The sequence below is a fragment of the Netta rufina genome (assembly GCF_964035555.1).
Source record: "Netta rufina genome assembly, chromosome: 2".
Classification (NCBI taxonomy): domain Eukaryota; kingdom Metazoa; phylum Chordata; class Aves; order Anseriformes; family Anatidae; genus Netta; species Netta rufina.
The window spans coordinates 152125191-152142781 of NC_140124.1; the positions used below are offsets into that span (position 1 = coordinate 152125191).

Here is a 17591-nt window from a genome sequence, read left to right on the forward strand (position 1 = left end):
AGATCTAGAATATCAGAAATTGGCAATCATCACAGATTCTTCATAAAAAATAAGGTGCATATCTTCAGATGGTAAACTGGAAAATTTCACCAACATTCATGGAGCTACACTAATTTACATCAGCTGATCCACCTGTCTATCATTTTTAATCATGAGACAAAAAATCCACTATGTATAACAAAAATACAGATCCATGACCTTATATTTAAAGAGGCTTCAAAAAGGCAGTAGCTAGTAATGTCACCTTGTGTTCTTCTTTGCAAATTCATATGCTTTTTTGTACCTTCTAACCAGCTCTTGAAATCTTGCTGTGTAGCGCTCATATGTCTACTTGGTAGCATATTTCTAGCCATATTTCAAAACACAATAAAATGATGTAGTGATCTGTCATTGGAGCTTCTAGTTGGTATTAATATCACTATTATAGATTGTTCCTAATTAAGTGGAAAGACTTATAATTTGAATAAGCAACAGAAGCAAAAAGAGAGAAGCACATAAAAATGAAAATCTAGTTAATCTTGGGATCTATTTATACTTTTAAAACAACAAGAAGTCAGACACTAAAACTGAGACCAGTAGTGACAGAAAGTGGGCAATTTCATTTTTGACTTAGAGCTCTGAGGTAAAGCCTCAGTTCAAGGTGCTTTAAAAATAGCTGAGATGGTCACCTCACAAACAGGGATGTAGACAAAGCAGAGATGTTTAATGATTTCTTTGCCTCTGACTTTAAGACTGATTGTGGGTGCTGGGACCCCAGGTGCCCTGAATTGGAGGATCATGACTACAGAAACGAGAAACTCCCAGCCAACCCTGAACTTGTGCAGGATTTCCTGCTCCAGTTGGACGTATACGAGTCTATGCTGCCCAATGGGATTCATCCCAGGCTACTCAAAGAGATAACTGATGTTATCACAAGAACTCTCTCAATTATTTTTCAACAGTCTGGGGAATCTGGAGAGGTCCCAATCAAGCTGGCAAACGTTGTTCCAATTTTCAAGAAGGGCAAGAAAGAAGACCCTGGTGATTACGGGCCTGTCAGTCTCACTGCAGTACCTGGTAAAATTATGGAGGAGATTATTCTGGGAGTTATTGAGAAACACCTGAAAGACAATGCAGTCATTGGTCACATCCAACACAGGTTCACCAGGGGAAAGTCCTGTTTAACAAGCTTAATTTCCTTTTATGACAAGGTCACCCATCTAGCTGACCAAGGGAAGCCAGCTGAAGAAATCTTTCTGTATTTCAACAAAGCTTTTGATGTTGTTTCTCATAGTATCCTTCTGGAAAAAAAATGTCCAGAATACAGCTAGATAAAAACATAATTCCACGAGTGAGCAATTGGCTGATAGGTCACACTCAGGATTATAGTACATGAGGTTAGCTGAACCTATTGGCTAGTCACTAGTGGCATTCCACAGAGCTCTGTTTTACAGCCATTTCTCTTTAAGGTTTTCATAAGTGACGTGAATGCAGGACTAGAAGGTGTTTTGAGTAAGTTTACAGATGACACTAAATTGGGAGGAGCTGTTGACTCCAACGAGGGTGTAGAGACCTTGCAGAGAGATCTTGACAAACTAGAGAGATGGGCAGTCACCAACAATGTGATGTTTAACAAGAGCCAGTACTGGATTCTGCACTTGGGATGGGGCAACGCTGTCTGTATCTACAGACTGGGTGATGAAAAGCTGGAGAGCAGTCTTGAAAAAAGGGATCTGGAGGTTCTTAAAGATGGCAAGCTGAGTATGAGTCAGCAGTGTGTCCTGGCAGCCAAAAAGGCCAATTGCATGTCAGGCATTAAACCCTACCGGGTAGCCGATCTCTATCACACCTGCTCTCTCATTCCCCATCATCAGAGGAAGGGAGAGACATTATAATGGAAAGTGCTCAAGGGCTGAGCTAAGGACAGGGAGATCATTCACCAGTCATTGTCATGGGCAAAGAAGGCTCAACATAGGGAGATTAATATAATTTATTGCCTATCAGTAGCAAAGAAGCAAAGAACCATCCACCTCATGTCATCTTGTCATTTCACAGTGGAAATGGTTATTTAGATATGAAGTGTAATTCCTACCTCTAATACTCTAAATCATTCAATTCATGACTTAAAAATAGATCTTAATTTTCATTTTATTTGCTGCACAATATTTGAAGCTATTGATCTAAAAACTTTTTTTTTTTTTTTTTTTTTTTAACCTTCCTGTTTTCTAGCACTGATAGATTACCAAGAGGATACCCGTTCAATTCTGAAAATAGCATTTATTAGAGTAGAATTCCATTGATATTTATTTCACTTTAAATTACCTTAGGAACTTATCCTCCAGCTGCTTCTTTCCACCAAGACGCAACACTATCTCTTTGACTGTACCGACAAAAAACCACCACCACTACCACCACCACCACCAACAACAACTAACGAAAAAGAAAAAAAGAAAAAGAAAAAGCTGGTGATGCTGTACAGTAAAGTATAACATTAAAACTTAAAAAAAATATATAAAAAATCCATGAACTTCTGGAGTGGTTTTATTATTAAACCAGCCTGTGCCAGGTCACTACTTTTAGCCTAGTTCAATGTTTCTCAGTACAAATGAGAGAGTATTGAACTGCAGGGGGACTGCAAGCAAGAAAATGAGGATGAAGAAGGCAGAATTTTTTAAACTGTTTGTGCAAACAAAGACAGTGTACATAAAGTCAAATAACAAGTTAGCTTTAGCATCCTTGAATTTTGAAGGGGATTGAGGTTTTTTCATACTCTATAGATTGAGAAAGTGCAACTATTGCCCTGAAGGATGGCAGAATTATAGTGACGTGAGAAAGAGAAGAAAGAGAAGAAAGCTGACATTACATCCTTGTCTTCATTCAGTCGCGGCCTCTCTTTCTGACAGTCAAGAGGCTCCACATTATGGCCTGAGTAAAGACAATTGGCTAAAGTGTTGCTTTTGACTTGGGCTCCCAAGGCATATTTTCCAGGAGGCAGTTCATGGTGTTTCTTGAAAAGTGAGAGCAGATGGAACTGCAGGCATTTGGGTGCTATGATATAAAGAAGTGAGACTAAAGAGTTGGAGAGAGTCCCACGGTGTGATCCTGCTCTGAAAAGTAATGACAAAAGCAACATCTGCTTTTGAAAATTGTTTTCTTTCGGGCTTAAGCCTTTAGGCATAGGGACCACAGAATTATAGATTTTCCTGAGTTGGAAGGGGCACAGAAGAATCATCAAATATAACTCCTGGGTCCACACAGGACCACATAAAATTCAGAGAGATGTCTGAGACTGTCATCCAAATGCTTCTTGAACTCCGTCTTGGTGCTGTGACCACTGCCATGGGGAACCTGTCCCAGTGCCCGACCACCTCTGGGTGCAGAACCTTTCCCTAACCCCCTGTCTGACCCTTCCCTGTCTCAGCTCCATGCCAGTTCCCTCAGGTCCTGTCAGTGTCCCCAGAGAGCAGAGCTCAGTGCCTGCCCCTCTGCTCCCCTCCTGAGGGAGCTGCACCCACCATGAGGCCTCCCCTCGGCCTGCTCTGCTCTGGGCCAAACAAACCAAGTGTCTTCAGACACTCCTCATATGTATTTCCCTCTAGACTCTTCACTATCTTTGTTGCCCTTCTTTGGACACTCTATAGTAGGTTTATATCTTTATATTGTGGTGCCCAAAGCCACATACAGTACTTGAGGTGAGGCTGCATCATTGCAGAGCACAGCGGGACTATCCCTTCCCTCGACCAGCTAGCAATGTTCTTGATGCACCCCAGGGTATGGCTGGACATTTTGGCTGCCAGGACACACTGCTGGCTCATATTCAACTTGCTGTGAACTAGAACCTCCAGATCCCTTTCTGCAGGGCTTCTCTTCAGCCTTCTATTCCCCAGTCTGTGTGTATAAGCAGGGTTGCCCCATCTGATGTGCAGAATCCAGCACTTGTTAAACTTCATATTGTTGGTGATTGCCCATTTCTCTAGTTTTTCAAGATCTCTCTGCAAGGCCTCTCCACCCTTGGCAGAGTCAACAGCTCCTTCCAGTTTGATGTTGCCCACAGGCTTACTTAATGTACTTTCTAATCCTGCATCTAAATCTTTTATGAAAATACTAAAGAGAACTGGCCCCATAATTAAACCTTATGGAACTAGCCTGAGCTAACCCCATGTACTATAACCCTGAGTACGACCCGTCAGCCAATTGTTCATTCATCACATTATGTTGTTTTGTTTTTCTAGCTATATGTGGGACATTTTTTTTTTTTTTTTTTCCAGAAGGATACTTTGAGATCATCTTCTATGCTGTCTGCTTGGTACCTAACCGGGACAGTGCAGCCCACATATTTGATTAGAGCAGCACTTTAGGAAAACAAAAATTACAAAATAATGTACCTGTTCTCACTTTGAAAGTACCCCTATATTGTTGCAGAGTTTTTGGAAGGAGGAGGTTAGATTTCCTTATATGCTGAAAATAAGAAAACCAGAAGCTGAGTTCCTGTATGCACATACCAGCCCACTGGATATCACACCTTAGTGTCCCCATGGTGTGCAGATTTGATGTGTAGAATCATTCTTCTGTTGTCAATATATGAAATGCAAAGGGCCAACTGCATCAAAAGGGATCAAATTTCCTTACTTGGTGATGCCGCTCCTCATTTCAGAGAGTGGATGACTGATTTAGGAGAGACACATAATGTGTCTACAGTCAAAAGCAATGAGTCAGAGCCCAAGTGCTTAAAAGTGGGACACTTGTACTTGCTGAAATTGTATAACTTAGAATCCATAAAACACCACAACAAAATGTTTCACCAAGCCATTTTCTCAGACACTTGCAGAATGATGCTACTTCTTAATTTTGTTCCTTCTGAATGCTTTTGTGTGGGATTATCTTTCTAATGTATCAGCATTTATGGAATACTACAGTTCTAAGTCCGGAGGAACTTAATTTCCTACCGAGTATCTAAACTGAAGAGAAAATTGATCTTTTAATATAAAAAACACATACACGCATTATCATGTTATCAGAAAGAACTCAAAGAAATTAGCAGGACAGAGTTTTAAAAGCAAGGTAGAGAAAATTACTATATAGCTCACCAACATTTAGGGATTGAAAAGACTCTCTGCCTTAATTGCTTGGAAATAAATTTCCAATTAATTAGAAAAAAAGATGAGCCAGATAAGGATTCTCAGTATACAATCCTGAAAACTGAAATTAAGTCTCAGTCATTAAACTCATGTAATGTCTTTGCACCTAATTATGATTTCTCTAGAATTCTTCTGAAACTTATATCTCACATTATCTGAACTTAATGACCCTCTTATAATTGGGGAAGATGTAAACTTAGCGTTAGTCTCATGAATTGGACAAATCCTCAATGAAGAAACTTGCTACTTTTTGTGCAATTTGAGTAATAAAGAAAAGCTGTGCTGAATAGAGAGGGAGACACTGTCAACATTTGGAAGACCATTAAAACTAAAGGTGGATATTTCTCTAACTTTCCCTGCCTAGTTAATATAAATAAGCAACTTATTGCTGAAAATCAACCTAGAATGAAGCTCAAGTGGTCTTCCAAATGTGAGCACCATGGAGCCTGTGGTTCTGAGGTGCACATACCACCTGTGCTCTAGAGTCCTGTCAAAGCTGTATCACCTGATGAGAAGAGCTTTTGGATAACATAAATTCCTGGTTTATGGGAGGAAGAAAAACAACTGCTAAAAGTAGCATGTGGGAATGGTTATGTCTCCCACCTGTAGAGTACATTTGGAACTCCATTTCCTCTCCAGATCCTCAAGATACATAGTAGGCATTTCCATGGATGTCAGCTCCAGTAACATTTTGTACTTGTAAGGTGAGGAAATATGACTTTCTTTCACATATTCTGTGAACTCATTCTTAGAAGTTTATGTATCAGGTGTCCTTCTGGAAATGTATCTTTAATTCCATGGTGAACCTGGGAAACTTGTGCTACCACTGTAGTAGTCTATTAAAAATTACTCTTATGAATTAGGTAAATTCAGAGTCATGGTAATGCCTTTATGTGAATATGAGGGTGGTTGTTAGGGTTCCATGAAAAGTAGCAGGATGGTGGGGGGCAGCAAGGGGTGGAGAGAAAAAGTTACAGAATCTAAAATCAATAAAAATGCAAATATGGAATCACAGAGGCTTTTCTTTAGCTGTTGAGAGATTCTAGCAGGGTTTGTGGTCCCAGCAAGACACTCTGCACTAAGGATATATGATCCTAGAGAGGACAGCTGATTCAGGTGGGAAGTAAAGTAGTAGGAAGAGATCCACAATGAAAAAATATACACAACAGAAATTATGGAAAAGTAGAACCCAGGCTAAGATTTTCAAAGGATCAAAGTAAAGCAAGAGTTCCTGGTTTGTTCTAATGGAGAATTTGTGTTCCTATGGTAGGTCATGAAGGTCTTTAAAAGAGGGGTGAAGTGGGATGTAAAAGATTCCCATATCTGTGGTATGACCTCAACAAGAGTCAGTGAAAATAGAGAATCATAGAATCGTAGAATCATATTATATCCCGAGTTGGAAGGGACCTATAAGGATCATCAAGTCCAACTCCTGGCACCACACATGTCTACCCAAACGTTTAGACCATGTGACTAAGTGCACAGTCCAATTTGCTTTTTAAATTCAGACAGGCTTGGTGCAGTGACTACGTCCCTGGGGAGCCTATTCTAGTGGTCAACCACCCTCTCGGTGAAGAACCTCTTCCTGATGTCCAGCCTAAACTTCCCCTGCCTCAGCTTAACACCACTCCCACGGGTCCTATCACTAGAGTCAATATACCTATAAGAACAACCAAACAACCCCAGGAAGACCTCAGGCAGGTTGAGGGGTCATAAAGCAGTTTTCTCAGGACATTCTATTGACCCGTCACTACTGATAGAGGCAATAGACTTCAAATACTAATGCAATTTCTTTTGAGTTTAACTGTTTGGAACATGGTTGTATGGGTTGAGTGGGTTGTCTAATCTGTTCCAGACAGATATCCCATGGATATCCCAGATATCCATCCCATATCTCTTATCCCTTCTTGTTCAGCTCTTAGAGTACTCAGGAAGCCCTGCTGTATCTGCCATGCTAGAACAAGGAAACTAGAAAAGCCAGAAAAAAAAAAAAAAAGTGCTCCACAATACCCTTCTTTTCCTGGGAAAGGAATAAAAGAAGAAACATATCACAACTATCCGTCATGTACTGATGGAATAAACCACTGTGGAACATTTTGATTACAAGAGTAACGTCACATGGAGCTAGGTATAGGAGCAGTACGTCTTTTGCATATTTGAGTCTAAAGTTACTGCTACTTGTCCATTTCACCTGGTTGTTGATTAGAGCTGAAGAATGAATTGGTCTTAGTGGTATAATGCAGGTAAGTAGCATAGAAATGGAAAAGTAGTTTCTGTCTCAACTCAGTGGATCCATTACCTGAGGAACATGTCATGCCATTTTAATATGTTATTCTGGATCATGGCTGTGCTTCTCAGGTGAGAAGCAGTATTTTATGCTGGACAATATCTGATGTTGCAAAAGGATGTGGGAAGCTTCTAATAAAACCTTTTATCTGTCGAACAAAGAATTTCATTAATCAATGTCATTAATATGGTTCATACAATTTCACATCCTGACCTACATCCAGACAAAATTGTGCCTGCACTGCTACTTATACTACTTAGAAAGGTTTAAAGATTTCCTTTCCATGAGTTCTCCATGGGTATTCTCGGGAGCAGTAGGTTTGACACTACTTTTTAAAAATTACAGCCAATAAATCCCAGTTAAGTTTCTTCAGTGTGCAGTGGATTCTAACACGTTTGATGGAAGATGGGAAATTATTTCCCCATGACTGAGCCATGGGTTTAGAGTGGCATTAGTTTCTCATGATTTTCTTAGTTGCTCATGATTTTCTTGTGCAAATCAGGAAAGAGATAGGTCATAGTCACAAATTCAGGATGGATAACCTCTTAATACGTCAAAAGCTTCTCAGTAAATCAGTGGATCGAGCTTAAGGAACACAGCAATGGATGGTTTCAGATCACCTGATAAGCCCCTATCTAGTCAAGAGACTGGATCACAAGTCTTTCTGTAGTGCTCAATACAATAAACTGAAAATACTTATTGAAGCTGAAGATGCGAGTGGTATTCATTATGGACTTAAAAAATTTAGTTGCAGCATAAGCCTTCCTGTGCAGCCATCAAAGTCCACCCACATCTTTACCATGAACACCATGATCAGGGAAGAATGAACAGAGGGAGGTGATATATGGAAATCTAATGCTACTGTGCAGTGTTAAATACTCTCTACAATCTTAATTCCTAGCCAGAAACAAACCACAAACTTCTGGTTAAAGTTTTTGTCCTGATTCAAATAATTATGGGAATTTATAAACCTTTATGCATTTTCATAGTTGAAGAGGCATCTTTCATGTTTTGGAAACAAAAGAGTTTTGTCAGATGCCAGACCTGTGTCTATAGCTTTCTGCAGATCATCCAGGGAGCGTAGAGTGATTGTGCTCCTAGTAAAGGTGCTGTAGTTGAACTCCCAACATCAGGTGGGATGAATTTGTGTAACAGTGGGTTTGGTAGATCTCACAGCTACTTTCTTTTGACCCTTGGTTGCTTTCTGGAAAGGCTTGCTAATGAAAACAGATGTAAGAGTTTCTCAGACTGATACCAGTAAAGATAATTATTTTCTGGCTAATGCATATATTTAAACACAGATTCTTTTAATGTCTTAATGTAACCACAGGTACCAGGAACAGTAGGTATCATGCTCATGCCCCACCTTCTTTTAATTTTACTTCTATAGCATAGCAGAATATTTATCCTAAAGCAGTTATATGCTGTTTACTCCTAGATGTAGATTTCTGTGGTTTCTGGCTGCATTTTTATCTGGAATCCATTTCTAATTACATGCTTGCTGAGAAATTTCTTGATGAGTAATTTCTTTCTGTGTTGTTCAATATGATACTGCATATTTACATATTATGAAGCAGAGGATAGCTGTGGTTTCCTCTTACCACACTCAAGAAAGAAACCCTCCTTATCAAAAATAAATAAATAAATAAATAAATAAATAAATCATTTCCTGCCTAGTTTTCATCTTCTTGGGACCCAAAAATCTGCTTTTTGCAACTGAAAACCATACAGTATAGATTTTGTGGCATTGTGACCTAATTGGACAGGGAGAAGGGAAAAGGGTAGATTTGTAAAGTTGTTGCAGAACATGTGAAAATCAGCTACAATACAAAAAAAAATCAATTTCTTTTGTGCAGTGCAAAACTCTCAACTATATTCACAGACTGACCGTTTGCTTTACTAAGGATATCTGTTGGTATAAATTAGTGTTTTGTTCTTTTGTACTTTGAGACAGTGACTCATTGTGGGGAAGGAAGAGTGCTGATATACCTTAAAAATCCACAAGTCCCACTTTAAAAGCAGTGAGGAACATGTAGCAGAGAACAAAGCTTTGTCTGTTTAACACTTCTTTGATTTACAGACTGACCTGGTATCTGCATCTATTTCAAAAAGAAAACTTGTTTTCTCCTTAATGTACTTCCTCTCCCCACAAAGGATATGGCAGTTTCAGCAAGAGTCAGAGGAAAACTAGATTTCCCTCCCTTTCCAAAATGTCTTAACCAAGCAATCTCATCTTCAGGCTATGTGTCAACAATGACAGAGAAGCAGGTCCTGCACTCTGCCAATAACCAGTTGACTCTCTAAATCTGTACCAAGTATATGTTACAGATTGGGGTGGGATGAGGGTGGTGGTGTTTTTGTCTTTTTTTTTTTTTTTTGCCTTTTTTTTTTCTTTTTTTTTCCCCGTTGTGGTATGTTTGTAAATCATGAATTTTGTTTGGAAGAATTGCTGAATTGCTTTCATAATTTAACCCTGCCAAAAGTGGCTATGCCTCTGAGTAGTTTTTCATTATAAAAAATCCTCTGTGTCACCCCTGGATATTCTCAAGCCAATAAAAAGAAAATCATTATTACTTTTTTTTTTTTTTTTTTTTTTTGTCAAATGGAAGAAAAAATACCCAACGTTCTATAATAATAATAGCAATAATAAAAGATACTGATGATACTTCGAGATCAGCTACATAAGCCTGTTGACTGCACTATTTTGTTTGGAGGATTTTCATACCCCTTCCTGATGAGGCTGTTGGAATGTAATGTATTCTGCCTTCCAGATGACACATTACTTTTAACTTTTGTGTACAATATAGGCTAATAACATCTCACGGCTTTTCAATTGGAAGTTGTTCTTTGATAAACTGACAGTGAGATGAGCACTACTGCAAGTTATTATTTTTGGAACAATGGAGAGAGAGTTGGAAATTCTACGATTAGTGACAAATTTTCAGTGACAATCATTGTATATTGCCAGCACTGAAATCAATAGGAAAATTGAAGAAATAATGCTGTACTCCATGTGTGAAAAGAATATGACCCATCATTAACACCTTCAGGCAAATAAGTGATGATTTAGGGCACTTAACAGAAGTTCATTTGTCTCTTAGGCTTTTGAAAATGGGGACAGGAATTGTAATTACAAGAGTGGAGAATCTTTTTGAGCACATGGGGGATTCGAGATTGAAATTGCTTGTTGGAGTAATTTATACAGTACTGTTGCACTTAAGATGTACTTTAAAGTTACATCAAGGGCATCCAGAGTGCACAGATAAGCAGTATCTGTCACATTCTAACATTAAAAAATGAATCAAAGAAATACGCCATTAGTTAGAACAGATGTTTTACTGTTAGCATTATAAGCTTAAGGAATTAGAGCCACCAAAATTAATAAATGTCAATAAAGAATGTCACTGAGATCATGAACCACAGAATAAAAATGAAATACAAATAAACGTTCTCACATTGTATTATTGGCTTTTTAGCTATTCTCTCACACTGTTAATCAGAGTGCGGTCCAGTCAGCAACCTTCCCTTCTTCTACTGCGAATGAAGTTTGGTATCCACAAAGAAGGCATGATAGCTCCCAAATATTCTGGCATATATCTTTTTCTGGGGTGGCTTCCTTGCTTCAAAATATTTTACAGGATGTCTCAAGAGGAGCAAAACAACCAAGAGAGGTAAAAACCTTGGCAGACATGTATTTACTGATTGAAAAAGAAGTTTGTGTTTGTCTTTCCTTCCTTCCTTCCTTCCTTCCTTCCTTCCTTCCTTCCTTCCTTCCTTCCTTCCTTCCTTCCTTCCTTCCTTCCTTCCTTCCTTCCTTCCTTCCTTCCTTCCTTCCTTCCTTCCTTCCTTCCTTCCTTCCTCTGAGCTCTGCAGAGAAAGTAAAATTTGTAGCCTGACAAGAAAGGGCAGATCTGTGAGCAAACAATGTTCTTAATTCAGGACATTTTGATGTCACATTGTAGTGGGTTTACGTGGCAAGGTTTTGGTAGCAGGGAGCCATAGGGGTGGTTTCTGTGAGAAAGATCTAGAAGCTGCCCCATGTTTGGGAAGGGCCCCATTGTTTTCCAGATCCGAGCCAATAAGCGATGTTGTTTTGCGCCTCTGTGAGAGCATATTTAAGACAGGGAAAAAACGCTGCGCCACACAGCAGCCGGGAGAGTCAAGGGAGTGAGAGAACAGCCTTGCACCAAGGTCAGTGTAGAGGGAGGGGGAGAGGTGCTCCAGGCGCCGAAGCAGAAGTCCCCTGTGGCCTGTGGTGAGGACCATGGTGAAGCAGGATGTCCCCCTGCAGCCCATGGAGTACCACGGTGGAGCAGGGTTCCACGCTGCAGCCTGTGGAGGAGACCACGGTGGAGCAGGTGGCCCTGCACCGACGGAGGCTGCCGCCTGTGGAAGACCCCTGCTGGAGTGGATTCTGGGCAGGACCTGTAGCCCGTGGAGAGGAGCCCACGCAGGAGCAGGTGATCTGGCAGGAGCTGCTGCCCGTAGGGGAGCCAGGTTGGAGCAGTTTTCTCCTGAGGGATGGACCCCGTGGTACGGACCCATATCTGGAGCAGTTCTGGAAGAGCTGCTGCCTGTGGGAAGCCCACGCCGGATCAGTTCATCAAGGACTGCATCCCGTGGGTGGGACCCCACAGCACAGGGGACGAGAGTGACCGAGAAGGAGCGGCAAAGAAGAAGTGCTGTAGACTGACCATAACCCCCATTCCCCCGTTCCCCTGCGCCGCTCGGGGGGAGGAGGTGGAAGAGGGTGGATGGGGGGGAAGGTGCTTTTGGTTTGTTTTTTCCTTCGTTTTCTCACTTCTCTCGCTTGTTAGTAATAGGCAATAAATCTTACTATCTCCTTATGCCGAGTCTGTTTTGCCCGTTACAATAATTACTGCGTGATTTTCTCGTCCTTATCTCAATCCTTGAGCCCTTTTCACATATTTTCTCCCCATTCCTCTTTGAGGAGGGGGAGTGAGAGAGCGGCTGTGGTGGAGCTCGGCTGCCCACTCGAGCGGAACCACGACATCGAGTACTTCACATCTTCTAACAAAAGGCAAGGTTCCAGGTCAATATCTTGACTAGACGAATCTCTTCATGTTCCTTCCACCAATCTCTAATGAAGGAACATCTTCATCAGCTGTCTCCTTGTAATTAGGATCTCTTCCAATAGCACTTTACTTCATGCATGCTTTGATTCTACTGTATGGATCTCAGGCACACTTATATTGTCAACACTTTTGAGTGGGTTTCTCTTTCTCAGCTCCTCCATTTCATTCCTTTAAATCACATCTCATATTCTTCTGTTTTCCCCTTACAAGAGGTTGCATAGAAAGTGTATCAGGCCATTAGGTGATTTTCCAAGGTACATTAATCATCTTACCAGGGTGTAAGAATGGGCTTACAAGTGCCAGTATTCAAAGCTAAATTGAGCTTGGAGGTGTCCTGGTGCTCTTGAAGAAGGTCAAATAGCATAAAATAATGCAAATGAGAACACTTTTCACTAAACAATAATCCCAATAATGTTCCATAAAAAGAACACAGAAATAAATACACTGGCTTTAAAGATGATTCTTTAAATCAGAGTGTCAGAAGGGGACATACCAATCTTTCCAGCATATGCAAGTGAAGTCTCTTTAGATTTATATTTAAAAAAATGTTAGTATTTATAATAAAAGGAATCTAACTCAAACTCAGGTAAGAATTTAGTCTCTCTTGAGATTCGGGAAAAGAAAACCTAATCAGCTTGCATTAAATTCACAGCATGAAACTTTTACTGGCAATCGCATTGGTGGGATATTTAAATTTTTTAGACAAGTTGTTAGATTCTAAAACTGAAACCATTTTTCTCCACTGGGATTTGAATTTCCCCAGCCTAACTCCAATGGACAGCATTCCCCCAGCGTGGCATAGCTGCAGATGACCTTTCTCCCTCTCAATGTGCAAGCCCTTGTGATTGTTAAGCAAGCAAGCAGGCATGCAGCATGTGCTGGGGTGCATGACATCAGCTGTGTCCAGGCAGTAGGCAGCTCTGGGAGAATGCACTTACTAAGGAGACTTCTTTGGAGTGGGATGCAGGTAGGAACCCAAAGCCATCTCTTTGCTGATTCCCTCACTGGGTGGAAAAAGACTTCAGATTGTTTGTGTCACTATGTACACAGGAGTCCTGCTGTCTGTGGGTAAAATGAGATGGGATTTAATTTACTTTAATCTGGCTGAAGGCATGAGACCTGACAGCACTGTACATGGCAAGGCAATCTTATCCCTAACCCTGGTGTGTCTCTGAAGTTTAGCATTCTTCTCTAAAGATAATTTCTCTAACATGGGACCTAATGTAAGTACTGAACACAGAAACTGCTGCTCATTTCTTAGCCTTCAGGCACGTTACAAAACTTTTTTTTTTTTTTTTAAGGCCTCATCCATCAAAACAGAGGCAATGGCAGACATGAATATCTTGGCAAGTCTATCTGATCATTACAAAACAGGAGTGGGAGACGATGACAGCTGTGTATTTCAGAAAGAGAGACAGGAATTTCAGTTTTCATTTGATTATTTTCTTACTGGCTATTGGAAATAGGAAGCTTGCAATGTCTTCATTCCCAGAACAATGTCAACTCCATAAAGCCTCAAATTAAGTAGAATTACTTTTGAATCCAGATATCATTCCCAGTCACTATACAAAGGATATTAATGCTGGGATTAAACTACAGAATGACATCAGACACATTAATTTTCTCCCCTTCCATCTCCCGTATCTTCTCTGTAGCATGAATGGAAATTAATTTCCTATGGAGAGGGAATGGCTGTGAGAAATATTGAAGCAATTAATTAGTGTTGATTTTATTCTTCTTGTCCAAGGCATTTTTATTTTCTTAACACTTAATTGAAGTAGAGTTTGTGAGTAATGGGATAGAGAGAAACTGAAGTGATGTTATGTACAATTGCATTGCATGCCTCTTCCTGCACATCATCTGGAAAGTTTGTTCACAATTTGAAAATGATTTTCAGAGTTAAAATGGAATATTGGAACCACAATATGGAAATCCTTGAGAAACAGGTAGAAATATTATTTGGTCACTGTTTAAAGGCAGAGCATGCTGCAAACAGTAAATGTATATTAAAAATGTAATAAATGATGGTTAAATCTATGGTTGGGTTTCAGACAGTCAGTAGACTGTTTTTCTTTGTTATCATTACATATTTAAATTTAAATTCAAGATTTCAATATATCATTCACAGAGCTGTCAACAAATCCAAATAAACTCACCTCATCTCAGTTTTTTTTACAGCTGATTTTTCTTCTTTTATCATCTGGCATCAGAAGCACAGTGTACATATGTCTGCTTGTATTTGTATATGTCTGGATTCTTTAGGTTGAAATAATAACAACATCTCAACTCTTATCCAAGCATTACACAACATTATAATCAAGCAGCTCTTCTACAACTAACAGCAATACAACCCTTGGTTTAATAGCTGAATGATCCTTCGTGCCTAGTGCAACAGAATTCTGGAGTCAAACTTGCCCAAACATGGGGATCAGCATAAACACAAAGCATGTCACTTCATAAGACAGCACAGAACTTTGAAGATTGGGCCAGTATCCTCTACAGAGACAATATGCAAACCTTTTTGCCAGTTCTCCTTGCTTTTCTCCTAGGAAACTATCAGTTTAGAGCAGTTCATAAAATAATAGAATACCCCAAGTTGGAAGGAACATACAAGAAACATCAAATACAACTCCTTGGTCCACACAGGACCACCCAAAAATCAGACCGTGTGTCTGAGACCATTATCCAAATACTTCTTGAACTCCAGCAGGCTCGGTGCCATGACCACAGCCCTGGGCATCCTGTCCCAGTGCCTGACCACCTCTGGGTGCAGAACCTTTCCCTAACCCCCTGCCTGACCCTCCCCTGTCCCAGCTCCATGCTGTTCCCTTGGGTCCTGTCGCTGTTCCCAGAGAGCAGAGCTCAGCGCCTGCCCCTCCGCTCCCCTTGTGAGGGAGCTGCAGGCCGCCATGAGGCCTCCCCTCAGCCTCTGCTCTGGGCTGAACAAACCAGGTGGCTGTGGCCACTCCTCTTAAGTCTTGCCCTCCAGACCCTCCACCATTTTTGTAGCCCTCCTTTGGCCACTCTCTAATAGTTTTATGTCCTTATGTTATGATGCCCAAAGTGCACACAGTACTTGAGGTGAAGCCGCATCATTGCAGAGCACAGTGGGACTATGTCTTCCCTTGACCAGCTAGCAATGCTGTGCCTCATGCACCCCAGGGAACAACTGGCCCTTTTGGCTGCCAGGATAAAATCTTAGCTCATATTCAGCTTGCTGTGAACCAGAACCTCCAGATCACTTTTCACGGGGCTACTCTCCAGCCTCTCATCACCCAGTCTGTAGATACAGGCAGCGTTGCCCCATCCCATGTGCAGAAACTGGCACTTGCTCTTGTTAAACTTCACATTGTTGGTGATTGCCTACCTCTCTAGTTTGTCAAGATCTCTCTGTGAGGTCTCTCCACCCTTGTTGGAGTCAACAGTACCTCCCAAGTTAGTGTCATCTGTAAACTTACTCAAAACACCTTCTAGTCCTGCATCCACGTCATTTATAAAAACATTAAAGAGAACAGATCCTAAATTAGAGCCTTGTGGAACCCCACTAGTTCCACACTGACCAACAGCTTGAGCTAACCTCATGTACTATAACCCTGAGTGTGACCCATCTGCTCACCCATCACGTTATGTTTTTATCTAGCTGTATTCTGGACATTTTTTTTATTTTTCCAGAAGGACACTCTTCTGTTTCTACTCTGAGAAACAGTATTAAAAGCTTTGTTGAAATACAGAAAGATTTCTTCAACTGACTTCCCTTGGTCAGCTAGATGGGTGACCTTGTCATAAAAGGAAATTAAGCTTGTTAAACAGGACTTTCCCCCGGTGAACCTGTGTTGGATGTGACCAATGACTGCATTGTCTTTCAGGTGTTTCTCAATAACTCCCAGAATAATCTCCTCCATAATTTTACTAGGCACTGCAGTGAGACTGACAGGCCCATAATTACCAGGGTCTTCTTTCTTGCCCTTCTTGAAAATTGGAACAACGTTTGCCAGCTTGATTGGGACCTCTCCAGATTCCCCAGACTGTTGAAAAATAATTGAGAGAGTTCTTGTGATAACATCAGTTATCTCTTTGAGTAGCCTGGGATGAATCCCATTGGGCAGCATAGACTCGTATACGTCCAACTGGAGCAGGAAATCCTGCACAAGTTCAGGGTTGGCTGGGAGTTTCTCGTTTCTGTAGTCATGATCCTCCAATTCAGGGCACCTGGGGTCCCAGCACCCACCATCAGTCTTAAAGTCAGAGGCAAAGAAATCATTAAACATCTCTGCTTTGCCTACATTCCTATTTGTGAAGTGTCCATCATCATCTCATCATCAGGTAATGGACCAATGATATCTCTGGTCTTTTTTTTTGTTTATATTATTATTATTATTTTATTTTTATTTTTTGGCCCCTACTGTACTGGCCCGATTCGATTGTGATTGACCTTTTGCCGCATGAATTTTCTCCCTTTAAAAGCAAACAACATTTCTGTAGTCCTCCCATATTGCCTGACCTCGTTTCCAGTGGCCATAGACTTTTTTTTTTTTTTTTTTTTTTTCTGGCTAAGCTCTAGAAGATCTCTGTTCAGCCAAGATGACTTTCTGCCCCTCCTGCTTGAATTCTGACATTTGGCAATTGTCTGTTCCTGTGCTGCCTAGTGATACTTAAAAACTGACCAGCATTGATGGACCTTAATACCTTCAAATCAGTTTTGCAGGGACCTTACTAACTAGTTCCCTGAGCATCCTGAAGTTTGCTCTTCCCAGAGAGAAAGTTTTATTGGCAGTTTTCCTCCTATCTCCAAAATTTTAAACTTGAATACTTCATAGTCACTATAGCCACGACAGCCACCGATCACCACTACACCCATGAGACCCTCTCTGTTTACAAGCAAAAATCTAAGAGGACACATTTCTTAGTCAGCTGTGTTAGTTCCTGTACCAAGAAGTTATCATCAAGGTGTTTTAGGAATACCCTGGACTTCTTTGTATCTGCTCTGTGGTATTCCTTGTTAACATCTATCTAACTGAAGTCACCCATAAGGACAAGGACAGCTGATCTAGACATATTTCTTAGTTTCTTAAAGAATAATTCATTGGTATT

At 40.6% G+C, this 17591-nt stretch overlaps 1 long non-coding RNA gene across 1 annotated transcript in view; it reads left to right on the top strand.

Annotated features, from left to right (window-relative positions):
- The first annotated feature begins 13409 nt into the window (after positions 1–13409).
- The window catches only part of LOC311222374, a 32126-nt gene continuing 27944 nt past the window's right edge, over positions 13410–17591 (top strand). The window contains exon 1 of the long non-coding RNA XR_014619347.1: positions 13410–13467. This is a non-coding gene — a long non-coding RNA (uncharacterized lncRNA). The remainder of the gene's footprint in view (positions 13468–17591) is intronic.